This window comes from Cupressus sempervirens, chromosome 9 (assembly GCF_028749045.1).
Source record: "Cupressus sempervirens isolate cs-2001-9-10 chromosome 9, ASM2874904v1, whole genome shotgun sequence".
Classification (NCBI taxonomy): Eukaryota; Viridiplantae; Streptophyta; class Pinopsida; order Cupressales; family Cupressaceae; genus Cupressus; species Cupressus sempervirens.
Window position 1 is genome coordinate 74,632,126 of NC_143126.1, and position 13,919 is coordinate 74,646,044.

General features: G+C 34.1%; 1 pseudogene; it reads left to right on the plus strand.

Moving 5' to 3' along the window:
* The first annotated feature begins 383 nt into the window (after positions 1 to 383).
* Positions 384 to 13,919, plus strand: part of LOC149537680 (monooxygenase 2-like) — a 32,533-nt pseudogene continuing 18,997 nt past the window's right edge.

Here is a 13,919-nt window from a genome sequence, read left to right on the forward strand (position 1 = left end):
ACTCAGTTTTCTAGATGTTCTAAATGTCTCTTATATTTCCATTTAGACCCCCATCATTTTAAAAGAAAAATACTAATTGATATTCTTTGCATATTCATCTTTCCAAATTAAATATTATATTGAATCTATATTGCTCGCCATTGTAAAATATCTTGTAGTAAAGAATTCCTCTTTAAATTCCAAACATCAAATAATATATCAATTATTTAATAATATATATATATATATATATATATATACATATAAATACATATACATATATAATTATCATAACAATATTTATAAAAAAATGATTTACATAAACGAAATTCATTAAAATGAATTTATAAAACAATATAAAATCAAACCACACATTATACAAATACAATGTGGACTATATAAAAATGAGCCTCCATAACACGGGCAATCTACAAGCTGCAAGTACACTGCGGTCGCGTAGGTGCTTTGCGTCCGCAGACCTACAACGTACAGTGGTCGGGGTTGGGATATTTCGTCCCGCCCTCATATGCATAGGTATATTTATTTTTAAAAATGTTTTTATAATAACATTTCCCAAACGCAATCGCAATGCATTTTAATGAGTTTTTACTACGATAATTCACTCGGCTTTCCAATTAATTAAATATATATATATATATATACATATGTATGTATATAAATATATATGTTTGTATATATATATGTCTGTGTGTGTATATATATATAAATATACGTAAAACTTTATACAATATATATTTATATGCGAAAATGTAGATCTAAATTATATATATATATATATATATATATTTTTTCACAAAGAATATATATATAATTTTATGAGTTTCCTATAAATATTTACTTTCTAAATTTTCTCAATAATTTCCTAACGAATTTTGGCTACAATTCAGCCCTAGCCCCCGTATTCTTTTCAAATCTATGCATATAAAGATTCTCAAATAAATTTTAACTTACCATATTGAGAATGCACAATAATTATGAAATTCCTCAGAAGACATATGGAAGACACAAAGAAGACAGGGAATGCATGATGCAGAAATATCATAAGTAAAATCACAAGAATCTACCCGGATTCTGATGCTAATTCGCTCTTCCTCAGAAACTCGCAGAGCAAGTTCCTCCCTTCTTCAGAGTTCTCGAGTCTTCCAATGCTCCAATTTGCACTCCAACCGCTATGTCTAAGCCTCTATGAATGGCTGAATATAAAGAGCTTTTAGGAAACATCTAGAATGCTTCTAAAAATAGCTAGAAGGTGTCACCAACTAAGCATGGGTCTTTTCCAACCTTCTAGATGAGCCATAGGGTTGTAGACACCATGTGGTTAATTGATGCACTAACCCCCATGTTGTTGACACATGAGAAATAGAAAAGTGAGTTAACTCCCATGCAAGCTTATAACTCCAATTCACTTTTTATATAATTTCTATTTAAATATTTATAACTTCCATTTTAATTTTTATATCTTTTATTATTATTATTTATTTATTACTTATTATTATTATTTTATTATTATTATTAATTTTAATTTCTAATTTTCTTTTATTTATTTTATTTTTCCTCAATAATTTAAAATATCAAATAACATGATATTTTATATTAATTTTCTCAAATAATTAATTTATTAATTAAATCTATTTATTAAGACTTAATTAATAAAAAAATCACCATAGACCTCCAAGATCAAATATGAAAATCCATCATAGAATAAATCACTCAAAATCAATCTAAAGGGTTAAAAATCATGAATCATGTCATCCGACACATTCGGTGGGTAAAATATCTAGATACTTGTCCTACCTCACTAGGACAATTGGTTTAAGGGTTTGGGATTTGGACTTGAGAATTTATCTCCCTTCTCTTATCATTGAGATAGTATAATAGGGTACGCTCATCCTAGCAATTCAGAGAAGTCGATAATCGGTACCTGCAACCTGCAAAAAAAACTATGCATGTACATACAATATATAATGCTAAGCTAAATAGACAATGGCAGGAAGTGGTGCATCGTGTAGATCCCGACTAAGCAGGTGACTATGACTCCCTTCCTTAACCACATCAGAAATGCCATACAATAAGAAAACACGCACACCATACACATGCAAGTATGGGGTAAGTATCCATAATAAAACACATGAGATAATAACCATCAACTAATCATCAACCATAGCTAAAAATAATATAATGATCATCATGTATGCATGAAATGTAAAGTCTGAATGATCTCATCATATAACCACTAAATCCATAACATAATGTCTGATAGTCTCAAAATAATACCACTAATCCATCAACATAAATCTAGTCCATCAAAGTCTGATAATAACAACAACAATGTCCAGAAAAGATGTGAACGAGGGTAGGCACTACATCCACCCCCCCTTGGGTTAGGCTTACTCCTGGAATCCTACAAATAAGTAGGGATATAATTCCCTTAATCTAGCTGCATCCTCCCATGTAGCTGAAGAATCATCAGTAGGGTCCCATTGGACCCTTACCTGCTCAATGGTTCAACCCCTAAGGGTCAACTCTCGCTGCTCCAGAATACGAACTGGCTCCAAAGCCAGCTGCCTGTCCTCTACCTGCAACACATTCCAATCAAGAACATGTACAATATCAGGTATATATTGTCGAAGCACTGAAACATGGAAAACATCATGAATGCAAGCTAGGCTAGGCGGTAGAACAAGGCAGTAAGCAACCAGGCCAATCCTCTCTAGAATCTTGAATGGTCCCACAAAATGAGGTGCTAGCTTAGAACCCTTTCCATATTCGATCGGACTCTTTCACAGTCACACTCTTAGGAAAACCTTATCTCCGACAGCAAACTGGTTATCAGTCCTATGAGCATCGACATATTTCTTCTGCCTATCCTGTGCTGTAGTCAAATGCTCACGGATATGCACCACCTATTGCTCCATATCACGAAGCATCTCAGGAACCAACAGGATGCAATCCTCAAGACTATTCCAACTCAATAGTGTATGACAAGGAAAACCATACAATGCCTGAAATGGTGCCATGCCAATAGAACTATGATACCCGTTGTTGTAAGCAAACTCCACTAGGTAGAGATAGTCCTCCCAATGTGTCTTCCTATCCATCACATACATCCATAACATATCCTCCAAAACTTGATTCACTCTCTCTATCTAACCATCAGTCTCTGGATGATATGTCGAACTAAAGTTTAACTGCGCTCCAAGCTCATGCTGCAGCGATGTCCAAAATGCAGATGTGAATACAAGATCCCTATCAAAAATGATCCTTCTAGGAATACCATGTAACCTCACAATATCACGCATAAAGACATTAGCTACAGAAGCTGTTGTGTAGGAAGACCTAATCAGTGAAAAATGTGCCACCTTAGTCAATTGATCAACGGTGACCATGATAGCATCATGACACCGAACAGTCATAGGTAATCCTACAATGAAATACATGGAGATGATATCCCACTTCCAAGAAGGAATGAGATTAGGCTACAAAAGTCTAGCCAGTTGCTGATGTTCTACCTTAACTCTCTGACACTCAAGGCACCTAGCCACAAAATCAGAAATATCTCGCTTCATCCCAGACCAAAAGAACAAACGTCTCAAATTAGCATGCATCTTCTTGACACCTAGATGTACTGAGTAAGGTGTACGATGGGCTTCTGCCAGTATCAAGGTGCGAAACTCATCTAAAAATGGCACATATATCCTCCCCAAATGTCTTAATAGACCATCTAATTCTCAAACATAACTTGCAAACTTTCCTTCCAAAGATCTCCCTAAATCTATCTCTCTGCACACTTCCTGATACCAGGAATCCATAGGAAGTGCCTAAAGAATCCGACTCCTCAAATCCACACTAAGAGTCATCGATGATACCACATGTCTCCTGCGACTCAAAGTATCTACCACCACATTCTCCTTACCCTGAATGTACTTAACCTCAAAATCATACTCGCATAGAAACTCCATCCATCGCCTCTAGCGAGCATTCAAATTAGGCTGAGTAAAAATGTACTAAAGACTATGATGATCGTTGTGTAGCTCAAATCTGTGCCCCAACAAGAAATGTCTCCATCTAGTCAAAGCATGAACTACTACTGCTAACATCAAGATCATGCGTAGGGTAATTTAACTCATGATCCTTGAGCTTGCGTGATTCATACGCAATCACCCATCCATTCTGCATCAACACTGCCCCAATCCCTTCAAGAGAAGCATCTGTACATACCATGAAATCACCTTCTAGATCAGGTACAGCTAGAATCAGTGCACTGATCAAAAGCTCCTTGAGCTTCTGAAAAGCTTCCTCACATTTCTCTGTCCACACGAACTTCTTTCCTTTCCTCTGAAGAGAAGTGATAGGATGTGCTATCCTAGAGAAGTTTTGGACAAATCTATGATAATAACCGGCTAAACCCATGAAACTATGAATCTCTGACACATTAGTCAGTGTAGGCCAATCTATTATCGCATGAATCTTTGCAGGATCTACTAAAATAACATCACTTGAAATAACATGCCCTAAATACTAAATCTCTGATTTGAAGAATTCGCACTTAGCTACATTGGCATAAAGCTGATTGTCTCTTAAACACTACAAAACCAACCATAGGTGTTCCTCATGCTCCTTCTGAGTCTTAGAATATATCAATATGTCATCAAGAAACATGAGTACAAACCTATCCAAATAAGATCGAAACACACCATTCATCAAACTCATGAAAACTGATGGAGCATTAGTCAACCCAAAAGGTACTACTGTGAACTCATAATGCCCATAGTGCGTTCGAAAAGCGGTCTTGTGAATATCTGCTTCCTTAATGTGAAGCTGGTGGTATCCTGACTTAAGATCAATCTTAGAGAATACTGTAGCTCCCTTGATCTGATCGAATAAGTCATCAATCCTAGGAAAAGGATACCTGTTCTTAATAGTCCCCTTATTCAACTATCTGTAGTCAATACAAAGGCGCAAAGAACCATCTTTCTTCTTCACAAAGAGCACTGGAGCTCTCCATGGTGATATACTAAGTCGAATGCTCTCTTTGGTCAGAAGCTCCTCTACCTGAAGACGTAACTCACCCAATTCTTGTGTAGTCATGCAATAAGGAGCTTTAGATATAGGCTCCGCTCTAGGAATTAGATCAATACTAAAGTCAATCTCCCTCTTCGGAGGCATGCCTGGAATTTCACTAGGAAAAACATCTGTGCACTCCTACAAAATCGGGTGATCTAAAGTCTCTCTCATGGGATCTTCTCCATCAAGATCATTTACCATAATAGAAAATATCTAACATCCCTTACGGAAACTTTGATTCAATTGCATAGTAGAAATCATCTGCAGAGATATAGGCCTCGGTATCCCAACTATTTGCACATCATTCTCTTGGTCATCTTGGCACATAATAATCTTCTTCCTACAATCTATACTGGCTCTATGAGATCCAAGCTAGTCCATGCCTAGAACCACATTATAGGAACCAAGGGGTATGACTCAAAGATCCACTGCCATATCAAAGCTTCCTAAGCTAAGCCCACACTTATGAACTACAGAGTCTGTGGAGACCTTAATTCCTGAGGCTAGTTCCACTTGACAACCATGATCTTGCTTCACCGCATCTAGCTTACACTTAGAAACTATAGGTGGTGAAATAAATGAATCTGTAGCTCCTGAATCAAACAATACTAAAAGAGATATACCTCTAATAGCACCTGTGGTCTCAACCATTGTTCCCTGATGATCTGCCTGACGCTGATCAACTACTACAAAGACTCTATCAGCTCTACTTGCATCACCAACTGTAGGCTCTGAAATGGTAGGTCTAGGTCCTAAAAACTAAGGTGCTCACTGAGGGCACTGAGCTACATAATGTCCAATCTGACCACATGAAAAACATTTCGTATTTTTGCCAGAACCTCTGCCCATAGGTGGTACATTTGATTGCAGATGACTCTTCCTGCTCACAAAAGATTGGCTACTCTGAGCTGGCTGATTGGACTGATTCTGTTTATTGCATTGAGCATTGCGGTTATTCTTGGTGTTAGCACTTTTTCCACCACCTTGAGCTTGAGAATTTGATCCCTTCTGTTACTGTATCTACTGAGACTGTTGCTGATACTGTTTTCTCTTAGAGAAAGAAAACTTCTTGTTACCACCTGAATTGTAGTTGCTTTTAGATCTTGATGCTGCTGACACTCCTACAAAACCACCTTGACCAAGGTTGACACTTTTCTCAACAAGGATAGCTCGATGTACCGCATCCTTAAGGGTTTTTAGCTGAAATACCTTGACACCCCCAATAATACGATTATTCAAACCCCTAATAAAATGTTGTGTCAACTGTGCTGAATTTTCACTGAATCCTGAAAAAGACATGAGCTCATAAAACTTATGCTCATACTCGGTCACTGACAAAGTGTACTGTCTAAGATTATGAAATTCATCAGCCCTTTACTATTTCTATTCCTCTGGTAAGAATCATTCATGGAAACTCTCTTAGAATAACTCCCATGTAACACTACTCATATCGATTCCCAACTTCTTCTCCTCTATCATCCACCAAGTGGCCCCAAAATTCTCTAGATTAGTGATCACAAATCTTGCCTTAACATTGTTGTCAAACTCCTGCATGGAAAAAATCTTGTCGAGGGAAATAAGCCATTACTTAGCCACATAACCAGAACCTTGCCCATTGAAAGGCTTAACCTTGGATCTTGAAAGATCCTTCATTTGAGTGGACATAATGGACCTCTGACGATCCTTCTGAGGACTTCTAGATCTGGGTCTATGCTCTTGTTCTGTCTGATGCACTTTGGGCTATTCTTGAATAGGAGGTAAACGTTCTAGAATAGTCTACATCATCTCTCTTAAACTGACCTCTTCAGACTCAACTTGGTCCTCTCTACGGCTCTCTTTCTACTGCCTACTAGAGTGTTCTTCCCTGCTCTCTACATGAGCCGATCACTCATGGGCAGACTCATGGGCACTGATAGCTCTACCATGACCACAACCTCTACCACGGCCTCTAATAGAAGACCTAGTCCCAAATACCATCCTACAATAGTACAAGGTACTAAGTTCAGTTCTATGTTTAGGTTTAAGTTAAAATTTCCAGTTTTGATAACTAAGTGTTGAAGTATGAAAAATATTCAAGTAACAGTTCAAGTTCTGTTTTAGTTCACCTAGTTTCAAGTTGAACAGATACACTTAATAGTTCAAAGTTTCAGTTGTTCCAAAATACCTAGAGCTCCCAATATAGAAACTCGAGCTCTGATACCAAATGTAATGCCCTGCCAAGGGATCCAAAGAATTAACCTAGAATTTCACTAAGTTTGGTAGCATTTTTTTTTTTCATGAAAGTAAATACCACGTAAAACTTATGCACAATAACAGAAGCAATAGTAATGTACATATGAAATTAAACATAACATACATAATAGATTACATTCTTTAAAGACCCCTTAACGTTGGATTACATCTAGAAACATAAATCCATCTAGTACAACAACCACATGAAATAACAATGATAAGTCCAATGTTTATCCATTACATTTCAAATACTCAATCATCCATTGTACATGTCACAGGGTATGACAAGCTCAAAAGAATACACATACATAGAATAAGGTACATCTTCCTATTCTAAACCTTGATACATCAAAGTAAAGATAATCACATGGTACACATGATACATCATCATAGAGGTCATATACATCCATCATAAAGATCAAACTTAATAAACTAAGTGCACGATTCCTCTCAACTGTTAATAGCATCGTTAAACCATTGTGGATCCTAGCCATCCATCCGTGCGTAACATTCCAAATTACCGAAGAGATCATCAGTATTACATAGTAGGAATGTCACTCTTAACAACATCATATGTAGAAAGTAATCTAACATGCAAATAAAAGCATAAGATAGCATCATCTAACATATTCTAGTCATCAATGAAAAGGATACATATCCACCAGCACGAAGGATGCATCATCCATGATGTCTCAATGAAACTCAAAATGATAAGAGTGGAAAATACACTACCACCCGACTGCGTGGTACCTAAGTGGTCCACTCCCACCATGCTAAGGAGATAATCTCAAGTCCCAAATAGGCTATCCATAACACATACACAAATCTCCATAAGTCCAGGAATCCTAAAAGTATACTAACTCAAAGGTTCCAAACACAAAAATCTGACATCTAATTCCCAGAGGCACAAATGACATGTAGGAACCTATTATGCAAGCGGGAAAGTTTCATCGCAATTATCACCTACAAGTTACTCTGGCATTTAGCTAAACTCCATGGTTCCATACTGATTTCATGCTACCACTAGTATCCTCTCATACTGACGAGGCATACTATGGAATGCAAGGTCGCAACCATGCATCTCACTACTCCCATCCTAGCCTATACAAGCACTCAAGGAATGGGCGAGAACAAAACTCTTATCCTTTTAGGTTCATTCAGTTAGTATTAGGTATGAATGTTATCATTTATTAATCCAACTTACAATGAGTTACCCTAGCAGCCTCTTAGGGCCCCTGCCCCCATTGCAAGCCACTTCCCATCACTACATGTAGATTTCCTACCCTAATGCTCATGGAATAATAAATCTCAAAATCACAAAAGATAATCCATAATAAAATCATCAAATATGCATAAAAGAATCAATTCTCCATGAGCAAACATCCATAGACAATCATGAACACAATAACTCTATATTGGCAACTGAAGTATCATTGATAATCAAAGTATCCAATGGTTCTCAATAACCAAAGTATATATCTCAATCATACTGATCGTAGACTCCAAAAATGGTTGAGTCAAACATGTCACATCATGACATCATCAAGAATAAATCCACATCGCAGTCCCATCATGGCGACTAGAAAATAACCAAGGATAACTGATTGATGACCAAAAATAATGGTTAAGTCAAGTGTCTCATACATAAGAACCTCAACTATGACAATCAGTAATCATATCCAATATATAGAGCATTCTATCACATAACCATGGTTGGGTTTATAAAGATTAAGATTAAAACATCATCATGACATCACAATCACATAACTCTCAAGCCTCTTGTAAATGTCCTATAACTGGTCAACACTAGTCAACCCAAAACCCAAAACAATAGCATAAAGAATACATAATGCAAACACATGTTTTGGTTTTGCTAAATTTACAACTTGAATTTAAATGTAAAAGTCTCGGTTTACGTTCCCAATTCAATTATCAAGTGGAGAAACTTCACGTTTAACCTAGCCCAAGTGTTTTCGTAAAAATTTCTACCATTAAACTCAATTTTCTAGATGTTCTAAATGTCTCTTATATTTCCATTTAGACCCCAATCATTTTTTAAAAAAAGTACTAATTGATATTCTTTCCATATTCATCTTTCCAAATTAAAGATTATATTGAATCTATATTGCTCACCATTGTAAAATATCTTGTATTAAAGAATTCCTCTTTAAATTCCAAACATCAAATAATATATCAATTATTTATTAATAAAAATATATATATATATATATATATATATATATATATATATATACATATACATATATAATTATCATAACAATATTTATAAAAGAAATCATTTACATAAACGAAATTCATTAAAATGAATTTATAAAAAAATATAAAATCAAACTGCACATTATACAAATACAATGCAGACTATATAAAAAACATGCCACCGTAACGCAGGTAGTCTGCAAGCCGCAGGTACACTACGGTCGCGCAGGTACTTTGCGTCCTTACACATGCAGCGTACGGTGTTCGGGGCTGGGATATTCCGTCCCGCCCTTATATGCATATGTATATTTATTTTTAAAAACTTTTTTGTAATAACGTTTCTCAAACGCAATCGCAATGTGTTTTAATGAGTTTTTACTGTGATAATTCGCTCGACTTTCCAATTAATTAAATGTGTATATATACTTATGTATGTATATAAATATATATGTGTATATGTGTGTGTGTGTGTGTGTGTGTGTGTGTGTGTGTGTGTGTGTGTGTGTGTGTGTGTGTGTGTTTATATAAATATACACAGAACTTTATACAATATATATTTATATGCGAAAATGAAGATCTGAATTATATATATTTTTTCACAAAGAATATATATATATATATAATTTTATGAGTTTCCTATAAATATTTACTTTCTAAATTTTCTCAATAATTTTCTAATGAATTTTGGCTACTATTCAACCCTAGCCCCCATATTCTTTTTAGATCTATGCATATAAGATTCTCAAATAAATTTTAACTACCCATATTGAGAATGCACAATAATTATGAAATTCCTCAGAAGACATATGGAAGACACGAAGAAGACAGGGAATGCATGATGCGGAAATAGCATAAGTAAAAACACAAGAATCTACCTGGATTCTAATGCTAATTCGCTCTTCCTCAGAAACCCACAGAGCAAGCTCCTCCCTTCTTCAGAGTTCTTGAGTCCTTCAATGCTCCAATTTGCACTCCAACGGCTATGTCTAAGCCTCTATGAATGCTTGAATATAAAGAGCTTTCAGAAAATATCTAGAATGCTTCTAGAAATAGCTAGAAGGTGTCACCAACTAAGCATGGGTCTTTTCCAACCTTTTAGATGAGCCATAGGATTATAGACACCATGTGCTTAATTGATGCACTAACCCCCGTGTTGTTGACACATGAGAAATAGAAAAGTGCATTAACTCCCATGCAAGCTTATAACTCCAATTCACTTTTTATATAATTTCTATTTAAATATTTATAACTTCCATTTTAATTTTTATATTTTTTTTTATTATTATTTATTTATTACTTATTATTATTATTTTATTATTATTATTAATTTTAATTTCTAATTTTCTTTTATTTATTTTCTTTTTCCTCAATAGTGCAAAATATCAAATAACATGATATTTTATATTAATTTTCTCAAATAATTAATTTATCAATTAAATGTATTTATTAAGACTTAATTAATAGAAAATTCACCGTAGACCTCCAAGATAAAATATGAAAACCCATCATAGAGCAAAGCACTCAAAATTAGTCTAAAGGGTTAAAAATCATGAATCATGTCATCTGACATATTTGGTGGGTAAAATATCCAGATACTTGTCCTACCTCACCAGGACAATTGGTTTAAGGGATTGGGATTTGGACTTGAGAATTTATATCCCTTCTCTTATCATTGAGATAATATAACAGGGTACACTCATCCTGGCAATTCAGAGAAGTTGATACCCGGTACCTGCAACCTGCAGAAAAAACCATGCATGCACATACAATATATAATGCTAAGCTAAACAGACAATGGCAGGAAGTGGTGCATCGTGTAAATCCCGACTAAGTAGGTGACTACGACTCCCTTCTTTAACCACATCAGAAACGCCATACAATAAGAAAACACACACACCATACACATGCAAGTATGGGGTAAGTATCCAAAATAAAACACATGAGATAATAACCATCCACTAATCATCAACCATAGCTGAAAACAATATAATGATCATCATGTATGCATGAAATGTAAAGTCTAAATGATCTCATCATATAACCACTGAATCCATAACATAATGTCTGATAGTCTCAAAACAATATCACTAATCCATCAACATAAAACTAGTCCCTCAAAGTCTGATAATAACAACAACAATGTCCAGAAAAGATGCGAACGAGGGTAGGCACTACATTTTAAACTTTCACTTCTAACTTAGTTAGTTTCTTAGTAATTATGATATAAACAAATTTAAATTTTAAGATTAAATAATGAAACTAAAACTAATAACATGATTAATTTTTTTTAATATTTATAATAAAAAATAAAGAAATCAATTTATATATTAATAATTTTTACTATTTCAATGATTTTTATTTCTTTTGTAAATATGATATTAAAAAAAAATATTTTTAAGATAAAATAATGAAACTTTAAATCATAACAAGATTAATATATAATTTTTAAGTATTGATAAAAAAATTATTTTTAAAAATTCTTTAATATTTTAAATTCAAATTTAAAAATTGTATATTACTATTTTTTTTACCATTTTAATGATTTATTTGTTACATAAACAAATTTTTTACTATAGTTTTTATATGTATATTTTCTTGTAACTTTAGTAAAATCTATGAAGCCTACAATGTATTTCTTTATATATCAAAATAAAATCATTTAAAAGTTAAAAATAAATAAATAATTCTTATACTTTTTTCAAGATAAAATAATAATCTAAAACTCAATAATTAATTTTTGAAAATGAAAAACATCAAATGATTAATTGTGTAAAATAAAATTAAGAAATGAAATATCAAAAATAAAATTATATATTATAAAAAATTGTATAACATATTATAAAATCAACATTTTAAATATTTATAAATATAAAACATAAAATTGTTATCTTAAACATTTTTCTCGTCAAATTAAATTAAATATTAAATGAAAATGAAATAATATTAAAACCTAAAATTATAAACAGCAAGCTTGCTTGCTGGCATATATTAAAAGCATGTCAGATGTGTGCATGATCAAATGGTTACATACGAGGAGGAAAATGTAACATGTGACAATCGAAGAGGTGAATATTTTGCACTTCCATACGAAAGAGAGGACTTGGTTAATTTTTTAAAAAGTTAGAAAAAGTAATGTAAAGGAAATGCATTTTCGTGGTTCTATAGTCATGGGTCATATTTTCAGCTATTTAGCCAGTGCCGTCATCTGTCACCCATTCTATATTTCTTTCATCTGTGTGATCTGAGAAATCCTGTTAATAGATGCAGTACTGTAAAGTTCAGTATTTGTCCATTGAAGACAACGAGGTAGAATTATTTGAAGTCCGTATAAATAAAGAAAACACGATCCAAGTATTTTGGGTAAAAACGTACAAACCTGGTTGAGCACTAGAAGAAATTATATGCCAAAGTATGATGAGAATCATTCCCTGTACCCAAGTAATGGAACTCTGTATGATGTGGGCTATGATGATACGCATTCTACACATATGCTATCTGTTTGATTGACCTATATCGTTTCTATTAGACAATGAACTAAATTGCTTATGGAGGAAACATACTCCAAGGTTTATGAACTCTAGAAGAGATTGTCTATGACCATAACTCTTTTAAGTCTAGATAACAAACAAACATACAAAGTTATTATTCCAATCACAATGACGATGTCCATGACGTGTAAACAATTAGAGAGCATTATCTTGGTTGCTGAAAACCAAACCCCGCGTGTAGGGCAGAAATATGGAATGAATAATACGACTTACGTTTTGTCCAATGAGATATGACACGATGTGTGATGTGACATGTTGACATGATAATAGGCTCTAGAATGTCTTGACATTAACGTTTAATATTTCTTTGAAGTTGCGATTGAAATCCAAAATACTACGTCGATTGTTTGGACTGGAGCATTTCACAATTCCGAAGAGTCTCGGTAAGTATGCGGAGTGGATATTTGTTTTATGTTTTATATATATTTTACTTTTTATTTGTAATGGTGAGAGATTCAACTCCAAAGTAGTTTTCCTACATAGAGACACTCTCTCCTTTCACCGCAATTGAGCTTGCAGATGGAACATCCCTCACAGCAAAGGTAGGAACTATTATCTCAATGACAAGAAAATAAAGCTCTTTCACTCAGATTTTTCAGAGGCCATCTTGCTTAAAATATAGGTTCTTTATTGTTGGTAAACAGATTTGTCTTTCTTTATTTCTTAAGGATATGACTTTTAGTGCCCAAATTATGAATAATATCTGGTTACAACAGTTGAAAAGCCATTATCTGATTATTGGCTTTTCTCTGAATTGGTAGGTACAGCTCCCTTATAGAATAATACGCAATGAATTATGTTTTGATCCTAAAACTAACACAGGGTATGCTCTTAACCCAAGAGCAGAAGAGGCAAACC